Source organism: Equus caballus, chromosome 19 (genome assembly GCF_041296265.1).
Source record: "Equus caballus isolate H_3958 breed thoroughbred chromosome 19, TB-T2T, whole genome shotgun sequence".
In the NCBI taxonomy this organism is placed as follows: domain Eukaryota; kingdom Metazoa; phylum Chordata; class Mammalia; order Perissodactyla; family Equidae; genus Equus; species Equus caballus.
In genome coordinates this window covers 41,064,294-41,089,166 of record NC_091702.1, presented here as the reverse complement: position 1 = coordinate 41,089,166, position 24,873 = coordinate 41,064,294, and the positions used below count along the sequence as shown (strand labels likewise).

Sequence of the window (24,873 nt, the reverse complement as noted above, 5' to 3'; positions counted from 1 at the left end):
GTGGCGGGCCAGGCGGCAGCCTCTCCCCTCCTTCTCGCCCGGCGGGCGGCCGAGGCAGCCTCGGCACCCGGCGCGCGCGGGCCCTTTAAGAGCTACACCAGCCGAGCTGCAGTTTGACATCAGCCGGCCGGCGAGGGCGCGCCTGGAGCCGAAGCACGTGCCAGGATGTTTTATTGCCGCCGCGGCTGCGGCCGGGCCGGGAGGATGTGTGTGTGCATGCGTGTGTGAGTGTGTGTGCGCGCGCCCCGGGGGCAGGGAGGCGGGGGGCGGCGGCGGGCGGCGGAGCGCGGGGGCTGGTTCCTGGTCCCCGGGAGAAGCCAAGAAGGTAAATAGCAGCTGCTGTGCTCGAGCCTGGGAAAACCCCGCCCCCTGCGCCTGGCCGGGGCTCATTGGCGCGCGCTGCGTGTGGGGTGTGTGTGTGTGTCCGGGGGCCCCCTCCTCCGGCCCCCGCCGGGCCAGGAATCCGAGGGGGCGGCGGGCTGGGAGCCGAGTCCCGGCGCTTACCACCACCGCCCCCCTCCCGCCTCCCCCCGGCCAAGGTCAGCCCTTCCGGGCGGGGAGCGCACGCCCCAGGGTGGAGAGTGGGGAATTATTCCAGTGCCCCACTCCACCCCTGATTTCGGGCTTGGGGTTTTAACTCGAAAAGCCTCACTAGCAACAGCCCGGGGGAGAGGTGGGGGCCTTCTGGTTTGATCCTTGCCCCGGCCCTCCCCACCTCCTCCCTCCTCCCTCCTCCCGCGGGGCCCCGGCGCCCGCCGCGGTCACGAGATGCCTGACCGCACTTAGGAAGCGGCCGGGTCAGCCTCCTGCCTCCGCTCGGCGGCTGCGGTTAAAGCGTCTTCGCGCCGCCCGCTCCTTCTCGGGGCCCAGGGCGGCCAGGCAGCTCCCCCGCGCTGCGCCCGGGAGGCCGCCGGCGGGCGGCCGGGAGGAGGTGGGCGGCGCGGGCGGCTGCGTGCTGCCGGCTGGCCGGGCCGCGCGCCGGGAGGAGCCGCCGCCGCCGCCGCCGGGTGCCACGTGGCGGGCGCCGGGCCGGGAGCGCCAGGGCTCTGGCGGCGGCCTCCCTGGGGGATTTGCCGCGCGGGGCGGGCGACGCGCACTGCCCCGGCCAGCCGGCCGCCACCGCCGCCGCCCGCCCGCCTGCCTGCCCGGGTCGCCGGCCCCCGCGCCCCCACCCCCTCCGCCCTTCCCGCCGCCCGGGAGCTCGGCGCGCTGCTGCTCGGGCGGCTCGGGGCAGCCCAGGAGCCGAGCGTCTTGTTTGATGTCGGACCCCCGCCCTCCCAGGCTTGGAGGCCACCGGAGGCCTGGCACACATTTCTCAGACACTTCATTCCTTCCTTCCTCCGAGCTCCCCACTGAGATAATGTTGTAAATGATTTCACCAGATCTCGTCCCGGATGAGATTCAGTGGTTCCTGACTCTGGGTGACCTTGGGCGAGCCCCTCTCTTTCTTTCATTATGGAACGCACGCACCGTGCCAGACAGTGTGTTAAACCCTGGGATTACGACGATGAGAGAGACAGTGGCAGCCTGAGAGGAGTTTCCAGTCAATTCTGGAGGCAGACAGACACTGAGTTTTTGATTGATGACTGGGCATTCCTCTATTATTCCTTTCTCTTAGGGCTTGGATGATGGCCTGAGAGATCAGGAGAACCTAAAAGAAACACTAAACTACACCTGTATGGGCCACAGCATTGCGAGTCTACTGGGGATCCAGGGATGAAAAAATAGTTACTGCCCTCAAGAGGTGTACAGCCTAGAGGTACTATACTCATGAGCTCAGCTAACATCTGTCTGTTTCCTGTGTATTCCTGTGGTAGGTCCTAGGTTCAAGAGAGACTGTTCTGTGTCTAGATAGAAGTAAAATGCTGTGGAGGTTTAGAATAAATTACTCATAAGTTGGGGTACCCTGGAAAACTTCCTGGAGGAAGTGGCCTGTGCCTTGTGTCTTGAAAAATAGGTAAGATTGGGGCATTGGAATTCTGGTGTGCCATGGGTGGGCTGGAGAGGATGGGAGTACCCATGATGTTAAGGGCCTAGACTCTGGAGCTTGAGGTCCTCATTCAGGGCCTGTGGTCTGGGGCCCAGGGTGTGTGACAGGCAGGAGTATAAGAAGGGACAGAAGGAGGAGGCTCGAGGCCATGTCACAAGACCCTTAACCGTCCTGCTGAAGGACTTTGGACTTATCTGTAGACCGTGGAGAGCTATGAAATGCTCTTGAGCAGAGAAGGGATGTCCAGGTTCTCTTTTAGAAAGACAACTCTGGCAAAGGTCTGGAGAGTGGCTGGTAGGGTTTGGAGGCAGAAAGCCTGTGAGGAGGTTCAAGCCAGTAAAGGAGGCTCCTAAGTGACAGGTGTAGACTGACTCTCCCCCGGAAACACCTGCCTAGAACCAGCTCACCTGGGCATTGACTGCACATGTCCAGTGTTCCAAGTTCAGCAGAAACCTGCCTTCCCTTTAATGCCATGTTCCCCCATGATCGGGAGTCTAACTAAGGAATCGTTGTGCCTCTGACCGTATTTACCTTCCAAGCCTCATTTCCATCTTCCAGGACAGCCCTCGAGTCTGCAGCCAAACCTTTACCTCATTGCAGGCTTCGCTTACTCACTCCGGCCCCTCCGGCTAATCTCTGGGATTTTTGGTGTTTCCTTAACACTCTGCAGAGTGGGCTGTGCGCTATCATGTTCTGCAGAAATGATGAACAATGCCTCCTTTGTTGACCTGCAACCTGGGCCAATGGGGGAGGACTTATCTTTCTTATTTTAAACAGATGGAAAAGTGGTGATGACAGAAAATTGTCTGTTGCTTTTGAAAGAAGTGGAGTTTTCCTGTGTGTTTGACATCCCCTTGGTGAAAGGTGACGAGCCTCTGAAGTTACCCTCCTTTCTGCCATGCACACTCTGGAAGCTTCTTAAAATGCTTCTGCTCAGCATCTGACTTTTTAAAAACTGCATAAATACATTGATCCAGATTTCTCCAAGGAGCTAAACTTTTCCCGCGGAAGCATGTTAACCTTTTCCAGGTTGCCCCCAAACCCAACAGAGCCAGTGACTTCCTCCACTATGCTCTGCTGCAACATTGACTGCTGTCCGCTCCTGGGCCCTAATTGACTAGCCTAGTATGCCACCCGCTGTCCCTGTAGCCTAGGAGCCTTGTTTGTCTCTGATTGTCCTCTCCTGAAGCCCCCTGAAGGTGCGTGGAGAATGTTGCATATAGTCAAGTCAGGGTCTCTCTGCACTGCCTGAAGCGGCCTTATTGGTCAGATAGTTAATAAGCAACTCGTTTATTGCCACTTTCGGAGTTTATTGCTTAGACTGGTAGAATGGACAAATCACGGACACACACATTTTTAGATAGACAAACGGGTCGGTCAAGTAACCAAAAATTTGCCATGAATTTGAGTCTGGGCCAAACAAAGGAAAAAACCAATCCAGGAAATCTCCAGCTCTCCACCCTTGTCATTCAAGAAGAAAGTTTCTTTGCAAATGTGTGCATAGACTGTTTTTCAGTGTCGTTATCCTGGGCAGTGAAAATAGCACTCATGGATACTCTCCCCACCCCTTCTCACATGGAGAACTAAGCTCGTAAGCTCGGGAGAAGACTTTTGGGTTTGGAAGGCTCCTCTGGGACAGAAACCACCTTTATTTTTCAGTCATCCTCCCTCTGTCCCAAAGCAAAGAGAAAATTGAACCATGTTCATCCGTGGAAGTCACTTCTTTGATCCCGCTGCATGGTGCCCCATAAATACAGCCCTGTCTCCTTCCCCCGCCCCCCCCCCCCCATCTGCCCCGCGAAGGGTGATTTTTCTGTCTTATTGCATCACCTGTTTGCTTTAAACCATAAATACCTGCCTCTGGTGAGACTCTCTTTTGTCCTTAGGTATCGGAATGGTTTGTGGGTTTGGTTGAAAGCTACAGAGAGGAGAGAGAGCGCAGAAGAAGAAAAAAGGTATTTTGCCTGAGGACTTGAAGCTCTTTTTTCCCTTTTCCTCCGCTTGACTGACTTTCTCACACTCAGATTCCCTGCAGCCTGCCAGAGACGTGGTAGCTGCCCTGCCAAGAGCTATCCTGGGAGGGCCATTGAAAGAGCCTCCAGTAAGTACACACTGGGTGGATTTTCTCCTCCCAGGACCTGCTCCGCACCTGTACAGGGAGCCGTCCCCCACGTATCACCTGATCTCAGCCCTTTCAGAGACCGTGAGAAAAATAAAGTCCAGGAGAGAAGAGATGTTTGTCGTCTCTCCAGGGCTGCAGCCAGCTCCCTGTGGTCTGCGTGCCCAGAAACAGCACATTCCTCACCGGGTATGCACGCGTGTCAGCCCGCATGCATGCCGGGTGGGGGCACCGGGAAGGAGAGGGAAGCCAGGGGTCACGTGCATAATGACTGCCTCTCTGCCTCTGTTTACTGGCATCCGCCTGACTGGTAGTTTTATGATCCTTTACTAGAAGCATTACTATGGTCTTCTAGATAAGACTCCATATATGCTGGTCACAGCAGAATCCATAACCAGGATTTCTTACCTTAAGGTTCATGGATGAATCCCCAGGGGGCCTATTAAGCTCCTGAAATAGAATTCAAAATTACTTCTCTACATGCGTATTTAGCAGGAACTTCATAAATACTTTTTGAATAAATGAACCAATGCATCACTTTTTCTTTTTCCTGAGGAGAGGATTCATAGCTTTCAGCAGAATCTCAAAGCTTTTTGTGACCCAAAATGGTTGAGGAAACTGATCCAGGCAATTTCTGCTTACAAGGGGGTACTCTAAGCCCCAGAGAGGGCAAGGGGCTAGCTCAAGGGCCTACAGCACTCCATGGCCAGAGTGGGGGTCAGAAGCCAGCTCAGAGCTCTTTCCACCACCCCACAGTGCTGGGGTCCTTGATAAATTTAGGATGGGGTTTTGGAGTTGTGGTCACCGCCAGAACCTGGCTTTAAAACAGACATTAATAAAGAGACTGTGAATTTCCAGAACATTTTTTTCCCTTAATTCTGAAGCACTTGAGCTGCTCTGCACCCAAGTTTTGGATGGAGAAAGGGTTAGGCCAGAGAGCCAAGTGTCTACGGAGAGAAGAAGATTCAGGAATGCTTGGAGCAAGAGCCCTGGTTGCCATGCAGAGGCATTAGACACAACTGCAACTTTGCATTCCATCTTTGATAAAAATAAGTTGAAGAAAACTGCCTGGTTGGTTTCTGGCTGAGCTGGGACCTTGAAGGGCAAGCTAGGGGTGGCAGTGGAAAACACAAGCTTTTGACATGGGCTGATAGCAGCCTGTAATGCTTTCTGCCACCCCCGTCACTCCCCTTGGAAAACTTGACCAGAACCAGTGAGCCCAAGGGAATGTGCCTTTTCTAATGGGCTCTGAAGGAGGATGGTTGCCAAGAAAGCCTTTCCCAGTGGCGTGGGGGCAGGGCCCTCTGGAATGGCTTAACTCCCACATTTGGCTCAGCCACAGCGGCATTGGTGGGAAGGTTCTAAGTGTGCTTGTAGCTTAACCTTTTCCCCTGTGAGCAGGGCTGCAGGGAAACGAGCCTGCAAGCCCAGGGATGAAGGAGGCCGTTCCTGAGGGGTTGCAGGCACGCTGGTTTGCACGCTTGTGTGTGAAAGGCTCAGAATTGCACTGGGGCCTCTGGCAGGCTCAGGAAGGTGGGATGAAGCCTAGCCCCTTTAAACCCAGGACATGCATTTCTTTGCCTTGCAGATGGCTGCTCCAACTGTGACATCAGATCACATTTCTCAAAAAAAATAAAAAACAAAACCAAAAAACTCAGCTAGCCAGGAAGACCATTTGGGTAAAACTTAGGACCTGAAAGTGATGTGAGATGAATTTGTACAACAGACTTTTAATTAAAATTGCCATCATTGTTATCCTTCCCTCATTTCTCAGCTTGTAGAAACGGGGTGAGGGAAGGCGGCGAAGGGACCAAAGAGGGGGCTGAGTTGGTCCATTCATTGAATGCATGGGAAAACAGCCCAGGAAGATGTGACTTGCCCAAGGTCAGACAGCCTCCCCAGAGAGGGAATAGCAAAACCAGAGTTAGGCTCAGGTTTCCTGCCCACTAGTCCAGAAACAGGCCCCACTCTATCTCTATAGGAGAAGAACATTTTGAAATATCGTCCACAGGAAGTGACTAACGTTACCACCAAAGATGGATTTTCCAGTTGAGGACCAGAGCTGCCTGCTGGTGAGTGACTGTGGTAGTGTGGCGAAACATGCCCAGCACAGAACAAGGTTAAATTCCAGGCTTGCTGCACTGTGATTCTCTCTTGGATTTGCTCATCCCTCTATAACCTCTGGAAAAAAAGAGGTCTTGATTTCTAAGTTCCAGCAGATAAGAAGCCACTCACAGGGACCACACAGAATTGTCATCCTGCCTCTCAGTCAACCAAGCCAAGTCACATGTCATCCCTTCTTTCTTATAATTGCCCACCTGCTTCTCTTATTTGTTCTCTAAAAAGAAAGTTGGGAGAGAGAATATTTCTGGTCCCCTGAATCTTCTCCATCAATACTAGGTTTTTATCAGAACCAAAGAAGATGTGATGCTAGGAATATCGAGAAGGCATTGGAGCACAAAGACATTGAGCTGCTGGCTGACTTCACATTTAGCCGAGGGAGAGGTGAGAAAAATAAGGATCCCAAGTGGTCGATAAATGATATTTGCATGTGAAAGATATATTTTCCTATTAGATACCAGGCTTAGGGAAGAAGAGAAGATGGTCCAGGTGGCTACCACGACTGCAGCTTAAGACTCTGGTGGGTTCCAGTGGGGTTGGGACCTTCTGGTCTCTCCCACCGTTGGCAGTACCTCTCCCCCAGTCTTGTAGTACTTGACAGTTTACCAGGCACTTGCTAGTCCATTACAGCATTTTGTCCTCATGTCTAGCCTTATGATCTAGATTATAGGGACTTTGGTGGAAGGCCCAGAGAGGGAGAGAGGATTCAAGCCATCAGTGCAGGAGACACTTGGTTGGACCATGGGCTGTTGGGGGCATAGGATATAGAATAGATGAGCTTTCTGGAAAACAGTACCTCTAGAGAGAAAAGGCAGGGCAGGGAGCTTAGAGGGCAGGAGAGAACCAACTTTTCTTTCTCAGCCACAGGGAAGAATAAGATTTCCAGAAACTGGAACAGAGGGGACAAGGGAGATGACTGTCAATTTGGTATAGAATGTCAGTGATCCAGAGGGCATCTTTGGAGCAAGGAGGAAAGGTCCTTTCTCGTGGAGCGAAGCCAGGAGGGAGGGAGAGGTGAGGGGAAGGAATCCCACTTAGCAAGAAGATGACTGAGCAGGTTCTGGAAAAGACACGGAAAGGGGATGACCATAGTCTCCCCTGGGCTGAGGCTAGAGCTGCTTAGTTCAGCAACCAAGGCCTCTGAGGGGCTTCTTGGAAAGAGCTTAAAAAGGGAGCCCAGCTCTGTGACTGAGGGCCCCTGTAGGATACTGGAAACTGCGTCCCTTCTCCTTACTCACTAGCTTTGTTCCATGCTGTCTGTACTGCTATAGGCATAACATAAAATCCCATAGACTGAAAGGGATTGTAGGATTGTTCGGGGGTGATGGCAGGGAACAGGGACAGTGGGGAGACTGCATCCTGTTCTGTAGCCAGGCTGAGGGTGGTGGTCGCGGAGAGGAGGTGGCGGGGTGAGGGTGCTCAGGACCAAGGGGGAGGCAAGCACATAGAATCCTTGTAGCACCAGGGAAAGAACCAAGGACCAAGGGTTCACCTCTGGCTCCCTGACCACTGTGGGCAACCGCCCACACAGTGCGGTGCGTTCTGGGTCCCCTCAGTCCCACTCAGCAGGAGACGTTACGTGAGGCAGGGAGAAGAAACCTCTCCTCTTGCAGGGCTGGATTTCCACAGGCCAGCGTTAACTGAAATCTGAGAGGAGCCAGGGAGGGTGAGCTCTGTTGTAACATGCTCGAGTGTGGCAGGCTTGCCTGACCCAGGGAAGTCCCTTGATAAAGTCCCAGAGCATTGCTGGCTCCTGGAGGAGGTTGCCAAGCCCTGCATGTATCATACACACATCTAGCGGTGGTCTTTATCTCGATAGGCTCCCACAGTCCCGGAGGGACCCAATACTCAAGTTCAAGTATCGGATCTCCTTGTCCTGGGTGGTTATTCAACCTCTATACCCTCCTCACCTGTCCACAAAGTGGGCAGGACTGCACTCGGGGCAGACCTAGATGTGGTGTCTAGACCCACCTGTCATCTGGACCGAGGGGTGGGCTCCCCGCTTGTTTTCTTTGTATCCAGTGAACCTGTATGGATGGTAGTCAGAGAGTAGAGTCAGGGTTAAAACCATCCAATTCTCAATTGCCTGAACTTAACTTGAATTAATTCAGTTCAATGAATATTTTTGGCACCTACTATGTAAAAGGAAGAATTACACACCTATTTTGACAGTTGCTTGCATCCCTGCTTGCTATTCCAATGCTATTCATCTGTGCAATGGTGACATCTCCAGTTTATGTTATAAAAATGTCCCCTTTACTTCCCACATTCTTCACCTCTATTGCTTCCCTGATAAAGAAGCTACAAAGCTCCTTATGGTCTCCAGTATAACGCCCTTCACAGGGTAGGCACCCCCGAATATTGGGAGAATATATGCATGAATGAACTTTGACTTAAGGAAATATGTTTTATTAGCGATTCAGTGGAACCCTCAGAGAGTCAGCATATTTTGCCAGATTTTCTTTGGTTGCTGAATCAAAGGGGTGGGTTGACTTTGACCACTCCTGGTGACCACCTCTGGGCAGCTGGGATCCCCTGCAGACACTTCTACTCTGTTGCAATCAGGTGAATTCAGAGGAGTCTGTGGCTGTCCGTGTTTTCCCAGGCCTATCTTTATTGATGGTTATTAAAGACACACCACCACATGGCAATCCGAAAGTACAAAGCAATTCCCAGGGTAAGGTACGTGGGAAGAAGTGAGATACTGAGCTCCCAAACAATTCTACTGTAATCGCGGTGTGCCGTATCTACGTATAGTTAATAAGTAAGATTTAAGCAGGGGTGTTCCACCACTGGGCAGCAGATGGAAAGGAAAAAAAGGCCAGTGGGGACATCACTGGTCCTTCTGGAAAACTGGCAAAAAAAAAAATGAGAAGGGGGACACTTGGGAAAGGTGACTCTGGTGGGCAGTCACCCAGGTGGTCTTGGCGCCCACAAAACGTCCTGAGGAAGGACCACTGATTACCTCTTCATCTGCCCTCATTCTCTATTTTCATGCCAACCCCTCATGGAAGATTCTGTATAACCAAGAAGTACCTAGTAGTCATGCCTAGACACACTGGGTTAAATAAGTGTAAATACGGCACACAAAAACACCTGTTTTTACAGAGCACCCCAACACACCTGTTGTTTTACGATGTTGAGTGATATCGATAAAGGAGGCTATAAAGTCGAGGTGAAATGGCCTCTTATATTTAAATAGCACCGTCCCCTGTGAACTTCAAGTGTTTTACAGCTGAGATTTGACTGCCCTGGTGATTATTTCTGTTAGGAATGTTGAACACATATCTCTGTATATGTTCAGGAAAAACTATAGTAGGTGGCTAAAAGGCAGATTCTGGAGCCACACTGCCTGGGTTCCTGTTCTAGCTTGTTGGCCTTCTTGCTATGTGACATCACCATTCTGTACCTCGATTTACTTACCTGTGAAATGGGGAGGCATTCATGGTACTTACTGTATAAGACTGTTATGAGGACTAATTTATGTAATGTGCTTAGAATAGTGCCTGGCATATTGTAAATACAATATAAGTTGCCAGCTGCTTTTATCATTGCTATATATGTATCTCTGACATGTGAGACAGGTACGTACCCTCGTGCGTTTTTTAAAAAAATCATGAGATATTAATATTCTCGAAGAAATGGATGGACAGCCACTGTGGTAAATTGGTCCCTGAGTATTTGACAGATCAAAAGCTTCGGCCAGTCTTTTATGAATCCCAGGCTGTGAGAGGAGGAGAAACCTAAAGAATTATCTGGCTCCTTCTTCTTGTCCAGGGAGGAATGGTCTCTACCACGATCACTGTGGTGTGTGGGCACATGCAGAGCTTGGGGTAGCCCTGCCCTGAATAATTGAAACTCTCATTTTCTCATGGAAAGGAGAGTTGGGGATAGAGGCAAGGGCATCAGCATGGGCCTGGTGCACAGGATGTGTGGGCGAACCCTCCCCCCACAGGAAGGAATGGGAAGGGCTGCAGGGACACTTAATCCAGGAGAGTAAACATGGGCAGGCCCTCCCTGGATCCCAGTCTCACTTGTGCAAGATAAGATTGGTGGGAAAGATAAATGTCTGAGACCTTTCCTGCTGGCGTTCCCGCAGGTGACCATATCATTTATCAGGGACACTTTTGAGAGTGAAAGGTAGTGCTCTTAACAGTTATGTCAGGACAACTGGCATCCACTGGGCCACATGACCCTCCTAGTTCTGCGGGCCCACGATGGCACATGCTAGATTGCTCATCTGTCTATTCAGCTGTCTTTTCGTCAGAGATGCTTCCTATGAGAAAGTGAGAAGAAATATTATTTTTAAGTCGCTAAGGTTTTAGCACTTGTATGTCTGTGGAAGGTGATACCATTGATCTGCCTTCCATAGTTGGGGGGCGCCCCATCTTCGAACCTAGAGGACCTTGCTTACTGTATATAGGAGAAGGGAGGGGCAGAGGAGGCCCCAGGATGGTTGTGCTCAAGGTGTGTTTGACAGGCCTTGCTTTCTTCTTGATGGAGCAGGTGTGATCTGAACTTCCCCACCATCTGTTAGTTTGCAGCCAGGTTGTGGCTACAGCATAGCAATGCTGCCGTGGACTCTTGCAGCTACCGACCATGGCTGAGAACCTCCATTTGTCTGGGGCATGTGAACGTGAAAAAAGCTAGTGCTACCATTTGAAATCCAGGCCATTGTTTAATGGCCGAAGGAAGACCCCAAAGGAAGGAGCATTTTCCCACCTGAAATATTTGCCCTCTTAGCCTTGAATTTGACTAACTTTTTAAAGGTAAAAAAAAAACAAAACAAAAAAACCCAAACACCTTTTTTCTGAATAGGTCAAAGTCAAGGTTTGCTCTTTGTTAATTTCCTTAAAAAAAAAAAAAAAAAGACAAGAAAGCAAAGAAAAATGGCTCCCTGGCTTGAGTGTTCTTATATGTGCCTCTTTAATGATTAATAATACCTTGTGGGCTATTGTTTGATGTGGCCTCTGCTGGTTTGAACAGGAGAATACTGATTCACTCTTAAGGCATTTATGAATCACAAGTGTTTACCCTGAGACAATAAATAAAAGGGGGAGATTAAAAAAAACACACACAAATATGCTGAGTTCTTTGAGTAAAACCTGGCGATAACGTGGGATCTGAGTCTTTGATACCCTGTGTGGGGCCCACTGCTGTCTCTCACGGGGTAAAGATTGTGTAGAATGACCAAACGCAGGCTTTCGAGTTGTATAGATTTTTCCTTTCACTTGCTGATAGTTGTGAGGCCACTTTTCCCCTCCATCTCTATGTCACATGCATTCCTTTTCTTCCCACCTGTCTGGTCACTCCATGTCAGTGGTTTGCAAAAGGGTCTTTAGGGACCCCCTTTCTCTTGAGTCTCACTTGCTACCCTCTTCGGTTTTCACCTGAAGCAAGGCAAGGCTCCAGCGGGAACCCAGAGCGGGAGTTGGAGACCTGCCTTAATTAAAGTGGGGCCGGTGGGCTAGAGAGAATGGATTCAAGAGATTAAGAGATTGGTGACTGACTGGACCACGATGGGGAAGGAGGAGTCAAAAGATGACACCTGGCTTGTAGCTTGAGCAACCGTCTGCATAAACCCTTCTTCCAGAGTTCCACTTTTAATAGAAACTGCTAGACTTATTTTCCCTTCTTTCTCCCCCAAAGCCTAGAGTTTAGTGAAAAAAGTGCCAAATTTGCCCCTGACGATTCTTTTAAAAAGATGTTTTATTTTGAGATAATTTTAGACTTACAGAAAAGTTGCAAAAGTAGTAGAGCTCTCTTATACCCTTAACCAGCTTCCCTTATGATGCCATCTTATATAACTGTGGAATGATCATCAAAAGTAAGAAAATAATCTTGGTACGATACTATAAACTACAGACTTGTTACACGATTTCACGATTTTTTCTACTAATGTTCTTTTGCCCTTGTGTTTCAGGACCTCATCCAAGAATACAGTGCGTTCGGTTGTCTTGTCTCCTTAGTCTCCGTCACTCTGTGGCAGTTCCTCAGTCTTTCCTTGTCTTTCACGACACTTTTAAGAGCACTAGTTAGTTTTGTAGGATGTCCTCCACTGGCTTCTGTCTGAGGTTTTTCTCGTGATTGCATCGAGGAGCTGTGTTATTGGGAAGAACGCCCTGAGGTGATTTGCCCTTCCCAGGTCAGGGGCTACATGATGTTGCTCTGTAGTCACGTGGTGTTCAACGACATGGATACGTTCTGGGAAATGCGTTGTTTAGTTGATTTTCTCATTGTGTGAACATTCCTAGAGTGTAACTACACAAACCTAGATGGTATAGCCTATACACACCTAGGCAGCATGGTACTAATCTTATGGGATCACTATCGTATAAGCAGTCTGTCATTGGCTGAAATGTTGTTGTGCGGCTTGTGACTCTATCTCAGCGCTGTTGTAAACCATGATCACAGGTTAAGATGGTTTCTGCCAGTATTGCTCACTGTAAAGTCAAGATTTTTTTCCCTTTGTATTTCCTCAATGTTTTGGGGGCCATCTTTAAGACTATGCAAATATGCTCTTTCTGCTTACGCTTCTGCCCACTAAGTTTAGTCTGTCAAAGGATCTTGCCTGTGGCAATGAACACTGTGGTAATCTAATAGTGAATTTCCATTTCCCTCGTTCCTTCCACATTTATTAATTGGAACTCTTTTTTTTAAAGATTGGCACCTGAGCTAACAACTGTTGCCAATCTTCTTTTTTTGTTTTTTCTGCTTTTTCTCCCTGAATCCCCCCCAGTACATAGTTGTATATTTTTAGTTGTGGGTCCTTCTAGTTGTGGGATGTAGGACGCTGCCTCAGCGTGGCCTGATGAGCCGTGCCATGTCCACACCCAGGATCCGAACCAGTGAAACCCTGGGCCACCGAAGTGGAGCGCACAAACTTAAACACTTGGCCATGGGGCCAGCCCCTGGAACTCTTCTTAAGGAGGGGTTACATGATGTTATATTGTAATAAAGTAGAAATTTAAAAATTCATACTCTTTTGGAGCTTAAATTTTAGATGGAGAGATAGACAAGCAAAATAAGTCAATGGGTTAGATAGTATTAAAAGGTGACAAGTACTATAGAGAGAAATCAAGTCATGAGGGGAGAAGGGAAATGCTGGGAGGTACAGGTTTAAATTGCGTGGTCAGCATAGGCCTTAGAGAGAAGACTTACAACTGGGGAGGGAACCAGCGTGTGAATATCTGGGGTGTATAAGGGGGGAGCTTTGTAAAGAGAAGAAACAGCAGGTGCAAAGGTTCTGAGGCAGGACCACGCCTGCGTGCTCTAGGAAAGCCGGGAGGCCAGAGTGAGTGGGAAGAGGAGTGAGAGGGAGGAGAAGCAGAGTGACAAGGACAGATGGTGCAGGCATGGGGCCATTCTAATGACTTGGCTACTGCTCTGAGGGAGGCAGGAGCCATTGCAAGGTTTTGAGCAATGGGGTCACGTGATGCGCTTCACATTATTAAAAGATCTCTTCAGCTGGTCTGGTAGACAAGGATGGAGGGAAGGAGACCATGCTTAGGAAGCTATGCCATTCATTGCCAGGAAAGTCTCCCTTGTGGCCAGCAGCTTCAGGCCACCTCCTCAAGCCCCACGGCATGTATCCTCCCCCCTCCACCTTGAAGTGGGGCTTCAGGAACAAGTTTGAGAAGCACTGGCTGGCCACGTGGACTCTAAGCTCTGCCACCCCTCATCGGGGCCTTCTGTTTTCTGCGTCCGCCTTTCTTCTCTCCGCATGCACCACACACTTCTTTCTGCCCCGTTCCGCTCAGGTCAACCCCCCACCAACATTTGCTCACAATCTCTCGCCCCTCAGTGGTCTCTGCCAGTCAAGATCCTTCCATCGTTCCTGGCTCAGTTCTGCTACCCCCAGCCCCAGTCTCTGAACTTCTCCTCTCTTGGTCCAGGACACTAACTATGCTCTGTTTCACGTGTGCAGCCCCTGGAGACAGACCTGGCCTTAAAGACCCCTGCAGCCTCAGGGCCCCTCAAACATGAGAACAGGCATGAGGTGCTTCATCAGCTTGGCGGTTGGTTTGCTGGTATATGGCATATGGTAAGAATGAAAATATTATCTTTCCTCTTAATCATCCAAGTACATTTGCATTATATTCCACATCTATTCCTATTTCTTTTGACATAAAAATAGTGTTTCGGCCTTTCCCTCTGCCCAACCCTTCAAGTAAAATTGAAATTCCAAATTTTCTCTTCTTGGGCCACTCTGTACTCCTGGGGGTCCTGTGTACTCCAGTTTGAGAAGTCAGATGAAGGGTAGAGGGAAAAGCAGGCATCACTGAGGGGTCATTTACTGCCAATGGATTTTTGTCTCTTTATCTATTGGTTGATTTAACTTGAAAATGCGTATAGTTAAAAATTTCGATGGGGCTGGCCCTGTGGCACAGTGATTAAGTTCACACATTCTGCTTCAGTGGCCTGGGGTTCGCTGGTTCAGATCTCAGGCACAGACCTACACACCGCTCGTCAAGCCATGCTGTGGCAGGCGTCCCACATATAAAATAGAGGAAGATGGGCACGGATGATAGCTCAGGGCCAATCTTCCTCAAAAAAAAAAAAAATTTCAAGCAGTACAAAAGGGTTGATCCTGAAAGTGACCCTTTCATCTGTGGCCCCATCCTGCAAACCCTGTCCCAGAGGCAATTACTCTTCTCCTTCCCTTATATACCCATCCGGGGATTACTAATGAACAGTCAGTGGCTGGTAGCAGACAATAACTACCAATTGAAGGTAAGCTGAGGCACTGTGAATACCAGCCAGCCTCCAGGACTGCACCTCCCAGGGCTAAAGGAGCTCCCGGGCAGAAGGGCCGGCTGCAGCACAGCCAACCTGCAGTGTTTATTGTTGTCTTTGGCTCAGACCACATAGGGGTGAGTTTGCAAAGACTCCACACTCGAGTGGAATTGGGGCATCTGGTACCACCCTCTTTGGCTCCGGGTCTGTGCCCTCACGGGGAGAGTCGTTGTCATCGAGATTTCCCAGGTTGGCTGTTGTCTATCCCTCAAAATCAGCCAGCCAGAGAGAGGAGCACAGCCAAAAGCTACATCAGGAAGAAAGGCCGGTGGGAGAAGGGGCGGAGGAGGCCAGCCCCTGAGCTGCGATTGCAGGAATGCCCCGGAGATGACAGCGAGGTTTTGGGGGGGAGCTTTATGCTCCCTCCCCACTCCTTCTTGTGGCTCAGAGGCTCACCTGAAAGGCAGTCTGCTCCCTCTACCTTTCCCGTGGGAATTCAGCACAGCCAGCAGAACCCCTGAACTCTGCTGGGCCACTGCCAGCGACTTTCAAGTCTTTCCCCCTGCCGATCACAGTGACATGATGTCGTTTTTATTGAGCCAAGATTAGATTTTTTTTTTTTAAGTTTTCAAAAGTGTGGTTCACATGATCTCTAGTACTTTTCCTATTGCTGGAAGACCACAGAGCTGCCAATTTCAATTTGCTTCAGCTTTTATCACTAGAAGAAGCTTAAAAGAATAAAGAGAGGGGGAGAAAGCCTGGATGAAAATATTCCACTTGGCCCTGGCAGTTAGCATGAGGGTGGCAGGGGACACACGCATCGCCCACTCCCTTTTGTGCAACTGGTGTAACAGGAAGATGTCAGGAGACGGAAGTTGGGCCTGGCTGCTGGACAACACACAATGTCCACTGGACCAGAGAGTTTTCATGCCATAGGCACAGAGGGAACCTGTCACCTGGAGTCACTCACGGTAGCCAGGAAAGTGTTAGAGAGGATGCTGATCTATTGGCAGATGGGTAAAAGAGACTCATAGAAGAGTTGTCCTTCCTTTTAGTTCTAAATTTACTAATTCTCCTCTTTGGAGGCAAGATTTCCCATTCATTCATTCATTCCTTCAGCATATTTATTGAGTACCTACTGTGTGCCTGGCTCTGCTGGGAATGCAGGATGAATAAGGCAAAGTCCATGCCATGCACCATTTTTAAGAAAAATTGAAGAATGCCTGTTTGCATGGCTCATGGTTTTTCAGGTGCCAACTCAGCCATCAAAATGGGTGGCGTGATGGAAAGTAGTGAAAAATGTGAGATCGAATCACATTATTTTGGCATAAAATTAGACAATGTGGTCTGCAGGAGTAAAGGACATGCTAGCGAAATGTCTCCCACTCCATGGTCGTCTTACAGTGGAAACAGCATTTTAATATCACCACCGTTGACAAGCCACTCTCAGATGCCTGATAGTCTGATTCTCACGAGAGCCTGTGCAGTGGAGAGGGGCAAATTTACCACAGCTCTACACCTCACGCAGCACACGAGCAGTATGCAATGAGTGCCTGTTGAAGGAATGGTGAGTAAACCCCCAATTTAGGGGGGCGAGGCAGGTTCAAGAGTAGTCAAGAGATTGGTCCCATGTCACCTCGTAGTAAGTGGCAGAGCCCAGACTGGAACCCAGAGGTCTTGAATACACACGTCAAGGCCTGTTGTCACTCCTACAGGCACCACTTTCTGGGGACTTCTCCAAACCGCTGTCCTTCCTTTGACTGGCAGGAAGGTGACTCTGGAGTCAGCTTCCTCGAAGGTGGCAGAGAGTCTTGGAGAGTAATTTCAATGGTCGGAGGCCAAACTGACCTCAGCTGTGGACAAGACACCTCGTGAGGAGACCCTGCCTCCTTGGAAGGTTCTCCCAGGGTTGGGTCGATTGGGCTAAGAAATCTGGGCTTCAGGTGTTGTTTTTTGGGTATGGATTTCTAAACTGTCCCAAACTGAGTTGGAAATCTCCTTTTGAAAGCCTATGCGTCTCCCCAACTCCTTCTGTCTCTGTCAGTTATGTGGATCAGAAAAAGCTGGATTCAGAGCAATCTTGTGGAGAAACGACTCCCTGTTTGTGCCTTTAAAGCCTTGGTTTTTCTCCTCTCCAGTGGCATGGGGGCCGTCATGGGAGCCGGCTAATTCCCAGGGAGTTTAAAGTCTTCCTCAGCTTATAGGGCAAGGCAGCCTAATTGCAGCTGCAGTATCTGGGCCGGGAGAGACCCAGAGAGTCATTGAGTCCCTTCCGCTGCCTCCAGGGGAAGAGGATCCGAGTTCCTGCCCAGGAGCCAGTGCTGTGTATGTCCCTGCCAGGAAATGCAATGTGGGGCCAAGGAGGAGGCCACAGGAGAGGAGAGTCTGTCTGGATTTAAAGGGAGACCAGAGGGTTGTGAAACCCCATCTTCTTGTCCACTTTACCCTAAGAACGTGAGGTAGTGCAGAAAGCTTTGGACTGGAAGTTAGAGAAGGATCTGAGTTCTGGTCCGACCTCCTCTGTAGACTCACGGTGTACGCGAAGATGGCATTCGTTGCCACCTCTCTGGGCTTCAGTTTCCCCATCAGTGGTCTAATCGTTTCCAGCCAATGCTGGAGGAGGAGTTTCCTGCCTAGGAGTGCAGGGTCAGAGCCTGGAGGTGGCGCTGAGCAGGGGGGCCTTGCAAGCCCTCTCATCGTCCTACCAGAACGGACGGCTTCTGCCTGTGCATGCATTGCACGGCCTCACGAGATTCCGTTCAAAGAAAGTCTTCCATTGGTTTTTGTGTTTAAGTTTGAAAACTACCAGCTAAGATGCTCTGAAAAATTCTCTCCAACTCTAGAATCTTATGATTCTTCCCTGTGCCTCCCTGGCTTCTGGACCTTGTCTCCTGTAACCTGGAGCACATTGTTCTTTAACCATTTGTATGCTTATTTTTCTCTTTTTTCAAAGGCTCCCTGCAGCCCAGTTCCACAAATGATTATGAGCACGTGGACCTGGTGCACAGACTGCCTGGGGCAGAGTATCTGCCCTTAAACTGCTGGAGCAAAGTTGAACCAAAGTTCAAAGAACAAAAATCGAACAAAGAATTACAGAACTACCCAGTGTCTTACTTCTAATATCCTTCGCCGATAACCGGTGCCTTGTCTCATCTCTCTAACCCTCAGCCAGCACGTGTAGGACACTTAGTAGGAGCTTGGTGAATATTTGCTGAGAGGATTCGTGAATGAATGGCTTGCTCCCCTCTTTGGGAGGAAGCACAGATGTACCCGTAGCTCAGGGCCTTCCCAGGACTGGCTGGAGCTGTGTGGACGCCGTGGGCTCTGGGTTTTCCTCTTACGAGCTGGGCTGATTACAACTGTTGGTTGTTGTCACCTGTTATCAGCTGAATTGTGTCCTCTGAAAAAAACATATTGAAGTTCTAACCCCCGGTACCTTAGGATGAGACCTTATTTAGAAATAAGGATTATTAAAGATTTGTGGCAGGGTTGTTGCAGATGTAATTAGCTAAAATGAGGTCAAACTGGAGTAGGATGGAGAAGAGACACAGAAGCAGAGACACACAGGGAGAAGGTGGCCGTGCGACCATGGAAGCAGAGGATGGACTGATGCATCTACAAACCAAGGCACTCTAAAGAATGCTGGCAAACACCGGAAGCTAGCAGAGGCAAGCCAGGATTCTCCCCTATGGGTTTCCGAGGGAGCGTGGCCCAGCTGACTCCTTGATGTCAGCCTTCCAGACTCCAGAACTGTGAGACCAGAAATGCCTGTTGTTTTCAGCCCCCCCAGTTTGCGGTACTTTGTTATGGCAGCTCTGGGAAACTGGTAACCACCCCACCCTCGATATTATGCGTAAAAGGAAAATCTATGACCTCTTTTCCTTTAACTTCTGTGAAACGTTCATGGGAAAAGCTCTTTGGCTTGAACTTACTTTTTGGAAGCGTTAACTATAGTTTCTCACCAAAATATTTCATGTATTTAAAGCTCTAAAAGCTTGGTATGTTGGGTTATATGTGTGGCATATATTCGATACTGAAACAAACAAATCAAAAAGCAAACATCCTCCCCCCAGACAAACAAAAAAAGCTCCCCCCTTAGTCTTCATCTTTTTTAAGGCTAATTTGCTGAGAGTAGGCTGCTAAGTTTGACCTGAGAGCTTGCATACTGTTCAGTGTGACGGTGACTGTTACTTCCCCCTCTAGGAGGGGGCATGATTATCTGGGTTAAATATGGTGCAGAGTCATTGTCCATCTCTCCACAGAAATGATGCCTCTTGCTTCTGCATATCTTCCTCTTGCTTTGTTTCATCGAGCCATCCTCCTGGGGGCAGATTTCCAGCTCTGGCTGCTCCTCTGGTGCCCTTGATCAAGGAAGCATGGCCCTTCCCCCTCAATCCTCAAGGAGATTGAGGAATTTGTAGGACCCACCTCATTTCTGGTTATTGAATAACTGGCAGGGCATCGAATGTCAGGGCTAAGAAAACAGACCAGCCTACCTGTTAAAGCAAATGACATCATAGCCCAGGCAGTTCTCATGGTGTCGGCTTGCACTGTCTGTCAGCAACTCTTTCATCACAAGCCCCACTTACATCATACTGTTCTGAACACCTAACCTGATCATTGTCACTGTGCCTACAACATGGGTGAGTGACAGCAGCTTAAGGTTCTGATTAAGGCTGGGCAGTCTTGCATGAGGGGGAAGGGTTCTTTTTTTTTCAGCCTTAAGAATGGAAGATATCAATGGGGAAGAAATGAGGGGCTTATTGTGTTTTAATTCAAAATTCACCATTAACTTCCCAACCTGGATTTCCAGCCCACGGCTTCCCTCAGCAGTAGATGGGGAGAAGGGCAAACCATTAGCTCCTCCATCCTTCCCTAAATCTGGCCTACCTTACTAGGCCTTTCCTGCGGGGAAAAGAAGGTTCTGGCACCATTTCTCCGGCATGGGTACCACAGCAGCAACACTTATGGAACTCTGTGATCCACAAATCTTTGATGTGGAAAACAATGTTCTCTGGGCTTTGGCGGATGACCAGATGGCCTCCTTAGGTTTTATTTATTTGTGGAACTGCTTTTCACCGCTGGTCCTGGATTCCCAGTTAATGTCTCTGAAAGATCACCACGAAGATGAGAAGAACGAAAAATGATCTTGAAGAGTAAGTCATGGTTTCCTCAAGTTAGAGTTGGGAAAATTGGGGGGAAACTGAAAGGGATTTCATTATTTTCAGTGATGTTAAATTCATTCATCTTCTCACTCATTCATTGACTTATTCATTCATTCATTCAACAGACATTTTCTAAATGCCCCTATAGGCCATGCACTGTGTGATGTGTTGGGGAAATAAAGACAATGTCACAGTTCATTGATGCCAGTGTGACTTGTGCCTTAGGAGATGTCTGTCCAGGGGGCTGAGAGAGTCGTAGGGAAGAAGGGAGCTCAGCCAGTGGCCTGGGGAAGAAGGGAGGGGAGTTTTGTCCTGGGACTAGAAGAGCGATATTTTCAAAGCATAGGCCTTAGACCTCAGAATTTCCTGGGGGAGTTTGTTAAGATGCAGATTCTAGCCTCCCATTCCAAACCCACTGAGCCAGAGTCTTGGGGATGGGTCTGGGGAGTCTGCATGTTGACTCTTAGGTACTAAGTTGGAAAATGTCTGCTTCAGGATGCTTTAGGCTGTTGCATCAAAAAAGATGTTTCCAATGAGAGCTGGAGTCAGTGAATGCATAAGGAAGGAAGTCTGGCCTTGGGGTAGGGGCTCAGAGCCCCCTATATCTATAAATTCATTTATAACTGAGCCATTGGCTGTTGTAGGGCTGAGCAAGGGACAGCCTATGACGTCTTTTTGCAAAATGTGATAGAGCCCTATGTCCCGTAACTGATTTCGTCTCAAAGCTTCAGGGATCTCCTTTCTTTTTGTTGTTTCCCCTTGTCTTTTCTAAGGAAATCGTTTGTATAGGAGGTTCGAAGACCTCCGTACGACTCTGAGGACATCACTGGGGTGAATGGTTTCTGTTGCCTGTTGCTCAGCCACCTGCTCGGGGAGAGTTAACGTTCTCCTTCGAGGCTTCTTTTGTGGAGGACCTGCTACAGCGCTTGCTCAAGTCTCCAGGTGATCTTCAGCTGAGGAGAGAAAGCCCTCACCAGTTCTCGATAGTGTTCCTTAGCTCTCAATAAAAAACGGGAGAAAGGGCAGTGAAGGGGCAGGCTGCACACCACCACATGTAACGTGCCGTTTGTTCAGTGAGTAACCACAGCTGGAGGAAATCAAAACTGCAGATGGGGTTCCCTTACCATCCATTTGTTCCTTTGACAGAAATCTATTGAGTTGGTATTACGTGAGTTGCTGGAGTTTGGGCTGAATAAGACAGACACAGCCTCTGCCCTTGTGGCAGCTATGATCTAAAGGAAGAGAAACAAGGAAACGATGGATTGCAATGAAGTGTGCTGGGAGTTAGGCTAATTCTCCCGGGGGTCCTCAGTGCCCACAGACACTGCCCCTGACTAGGGCTGGATGGCTCGTTGGTACTCAGATATGCTTGTCCTGCGTTCATTTCTTCCTTCATTTGCAAACATTGGCTGAACCCCGTTATGTGTCATGTTGAATGAATTATGTCCCAGACTCTGCACTAATAACCTTAGAGGCAGATTTAAAAAAATGAATGTACAACCTTGTCCCGAGGAGCTCAGAGTCAAGTGAGGGAGTCAGACAAACACATTGCTTCAAGGCTGGAATGAGTCAAGTGTGCAGTCGGGGTCTGTACCAAGCCACAGGGGCATGTGGGGTGGGGTGGGTGCAGCAAGGGCAGTGCGGTCGAGCGGGGACTGCTGAGCTGTAACTGGAAGCATATGTAGGAGTTTTTTCGTTCTTTCAGTACAGTCATGCTCCACGTAAGGACATTTCGGTCAACGACAGACTGCATATGTGACAGTGGTCCCATATGACTAGCATCATACAGCCTAGATGTGTAGGAGGCTATACTATCCAGGTTTGTGTAAGTACACTCTGTGATGTTCGCACAATGACACAATCGCCTCATGATGCATTTCTTAGAGCGTATCCCCGTTGTTAAGCGATGCATAACTGTACTTCTAGTCAAGAGGTTAACTGATATCTATTTCATCATTCAATCATTTAGGAACTATGGCTTGAGTCCCTGTGACGTTCTTAGTGAAGCAGCTAGACAAATCATTACGACTCGCTGGTCTCCTGGCAGGTGACAAGCTACAGTCGAGCCCTGGGAGCAAAATAGAAAAAGTGGAGGAATCTGTCTCTTGCCCTCAGGGAGCCCACAGTTGCCCTGAGATGGCCAAATGTGTCCAGTCACCTCCAAAGCTCCTAGTTCAAAACAAGGGACATGCTGCCCACTAGCAACAGTGGGTGTCCTTGTGGGTGGGAGTGAGATGCCCCCTCCCCAGGGTGAGGCAGTAAGTATAGCTCTCAATTTTTGGAACAGAATGTCAGCTCTGTTGTCTTCCAGGCTGGTATCTAAAGTATGAGGATCTATGGACAGCTGATATATATATACATATTAACAATAAAGTTTATTTTATTTCCAATTATAACATAATATATGCTCATTAATGAAATAGAAAAATACAGAAAATGTGAAAGATAGCATCCTCATTATTTGATATTTTTCTTCTTCTTTTTTTTCTTCTTTTTTCTGGTGAGGAAGATTGGCCCTGAGCTAACATCTGTGCCAGTCTTCCTCTATTTTGTTTGTGGGATGCCACCACAGCGTGGCTTAATGAGCAGTGTGCAGGTCTGTGCCCGGGATCCAAACTGGCAAACCCCAGGCCGCCAAAGCAGAGCATGCGAACTTAACCACTACACCACTGGGCCAGCCTCATATTTTTCTTCTTTTTCTTTCGTGATTTTACATGGTTATGATCATTGTACATATACAATTTTATTCACTTTTTCTATTTAACATGATAGCCACATAAACTTCATTTCATATCACTGCATGATCTTTCATCATTTATATACCATGATTTACTTAATACATTTAAGCATATAACTTTTTAAAAATTTATTTCCCTTAAGATAGATCCCCAGAAGTGGAATTGCTAATGAGAGGAGCATTATTGAGACTCTCAATACATACTCCCAAATTGTTTTCCGAAAGGTCATACCAGTTTTTATTTCCATAGAATATGGGAGTGCATGAGTTTAATTCTAAATTGTCTGCTATTTATTCTTGCTGAAAACATGATTAAGACAATGAGTTAAGTGCTATCCTGGTATCTGATTGGGTCAACACACAGAAATAGGTTTGAATTACATTAGTTTAGTTCCTTTACGTTGAATTATAAATTAATACTATGTCTTTAACTTTTATTACAGACTATTACAAAACAAAAAAGACTCTTTTGGCATCTTCTGCTAAAGCATTATTGATGACCTCATCCATTGGACTACTCATGTTCCCTTGTATCAGGACATATTCCTCTTTAACTTCAGCCGTATTTCCATTTGTGATCAAATAATGATACCTTGGCTATCAGAAGCTCATTGTTCGCATCCGTGTTTGCTGGAAGTAAGGACTCTAAAACCATCTCTCCTCCTTTTTCAGGGTGATTGGGAAGACGACCCGACCATTAGCCAAATGCCCATCAGCCTATTAGCTTAACTGATGGTGAAGTAAGCTTCCAAAACTACAGGTTCTCTTTTAACCTCTGTATGGGAATGAAGTGGGACCTCCTATTCCCTCCCTGAGCTAGACATTGGGACCTGCATGTTCTGCCCAGAAGATGCTGAGTCTACTTATTAAGCTACTGCAAGGAAAAGATTGTGGGTCTACTTCTAGAAACCTAGCGGGGTAGGAGCAGTGGGGAAATGGTGACCGTCCTGCTGGGTGGTGGTGGTCGGGGTTGGGGGGACAATGAGGGGTGATTCCATGGGCAGGTGGCTTATCATAGAAACTCAGGGAGCAGAGAGCAGGAGCCTGTCCTGCTCCAGTGAGACCAAGGAGCATGAGGCAGTGACTGCATCACAGTGCCCCTGACTCAGCGACCCCCTGCTGGCACTCATTTCCTTGGTTAGTCCTCCTCTCTGAGAGAGAGAGAGACAGACAGAGATGGGAGGGTTCCACTCCAACCCTCCCCCTTTGTGGGCTGAGGAGGGCAAGTCTGGAAAACGAGGATCATTGCCAAGGGCACTTAACTGCAGTAGCCAGCTTAACCTGGATGTCTGCTATAATTGTCCTTTTCCTCCTGCAGTGATGTGTCTGATTTTTCCCTCCATTTGTATCTTGAGCTTTGATGTTATAAATGTACTTATTTTTCAATTGTAAGCAACATGAATTTTTGTTTTATATTACATACAAGTAGGTAACCATAAGCTTGGAGTTGTAAGGCTAACATGAGCAAGACACAATGAACAAACCAAGACATTTGACGAATGAGGCCTTAAAAGCTGGAGTCAGTCAGAACCGGATTTGTCAGCCACCATTTCTCTGTGTGGCAGGGCCAGAGCTGGGTTCCACTGCCCACTGCGTGGAAGAGTCATGAGATCAAAGGCAGAGCTGGAGGAGGGACTGATCGTGACTAGAGACGAACAATTGCCGTTTCCTTAGCCCTTTACAGTTTGTAAAGTTCTTTAACACCCATTACACCGCTTAATCCTCATGCCAACCCTATGAGGTGAATATTGTTATCATTCCCGTTTTACCCATGGGGAACTAGGCTCAGAGAGGTCAAATGGCAGATCTGGGTCTCCTGGCTCCAAATTTCATCTTCATCCCCATTCCCTGTCCAACACTGTCTGAGCTGGATGAGGAGACCAACTTGACTAAGGGGGAAGAAGTGGTCTAGAGAGCAGTGGGAAACAATGTGTTGAGTTAAGGCCAAGCCAGGCTGAGGAGGTCCCTGAGAGCCAGGCCATGCAGATTTCATGCAGAGGAAATA

General features: G+C 48.6%; 1 long non-coding RNA gene across 4 annotated transcripts; it reads left to right on the top strand.

Moving 5' to 3' along the window:
- The first annotated feature begins 190 nt into the window (after nt 1-190).
- On the top strand, nt 191-24,260 carry LOC102148843 (uncharacterized). 4 transcript variants are annotated; one of them, XR_011428805.1, is made up of 10 exons: nt 191-325; nt 1,619-1,759; nt 3,877-3,945; nt 4,015-4,091; nt 6,121-6,181; nt 6,510-6,614; nt 14,158-14,274; nt 20,905-21,073; nt 21,842-21,956; nt 23,312-24,260. It is a non-coding gene; the product is annotated as an uncharacterized lncRNA (long non-coding RNA). The 4 variants fall into 4 exon arrangements; XR_011428806.1 differs by lacking the exons at nt 4,015-4,091; nt 6,121-6,181; nt 6,510-6,614 and having other exon boundaries at nt 21,837-21,956; XR_011428803.1 differs by lacking the exons at nt 4,015-4,091; nt 6,510-6,614; nt 20,905-21,073; nt 21,842-21,956.
- Nucleotides 24,261-24,873: the final 613 nt, after the last annotated feature.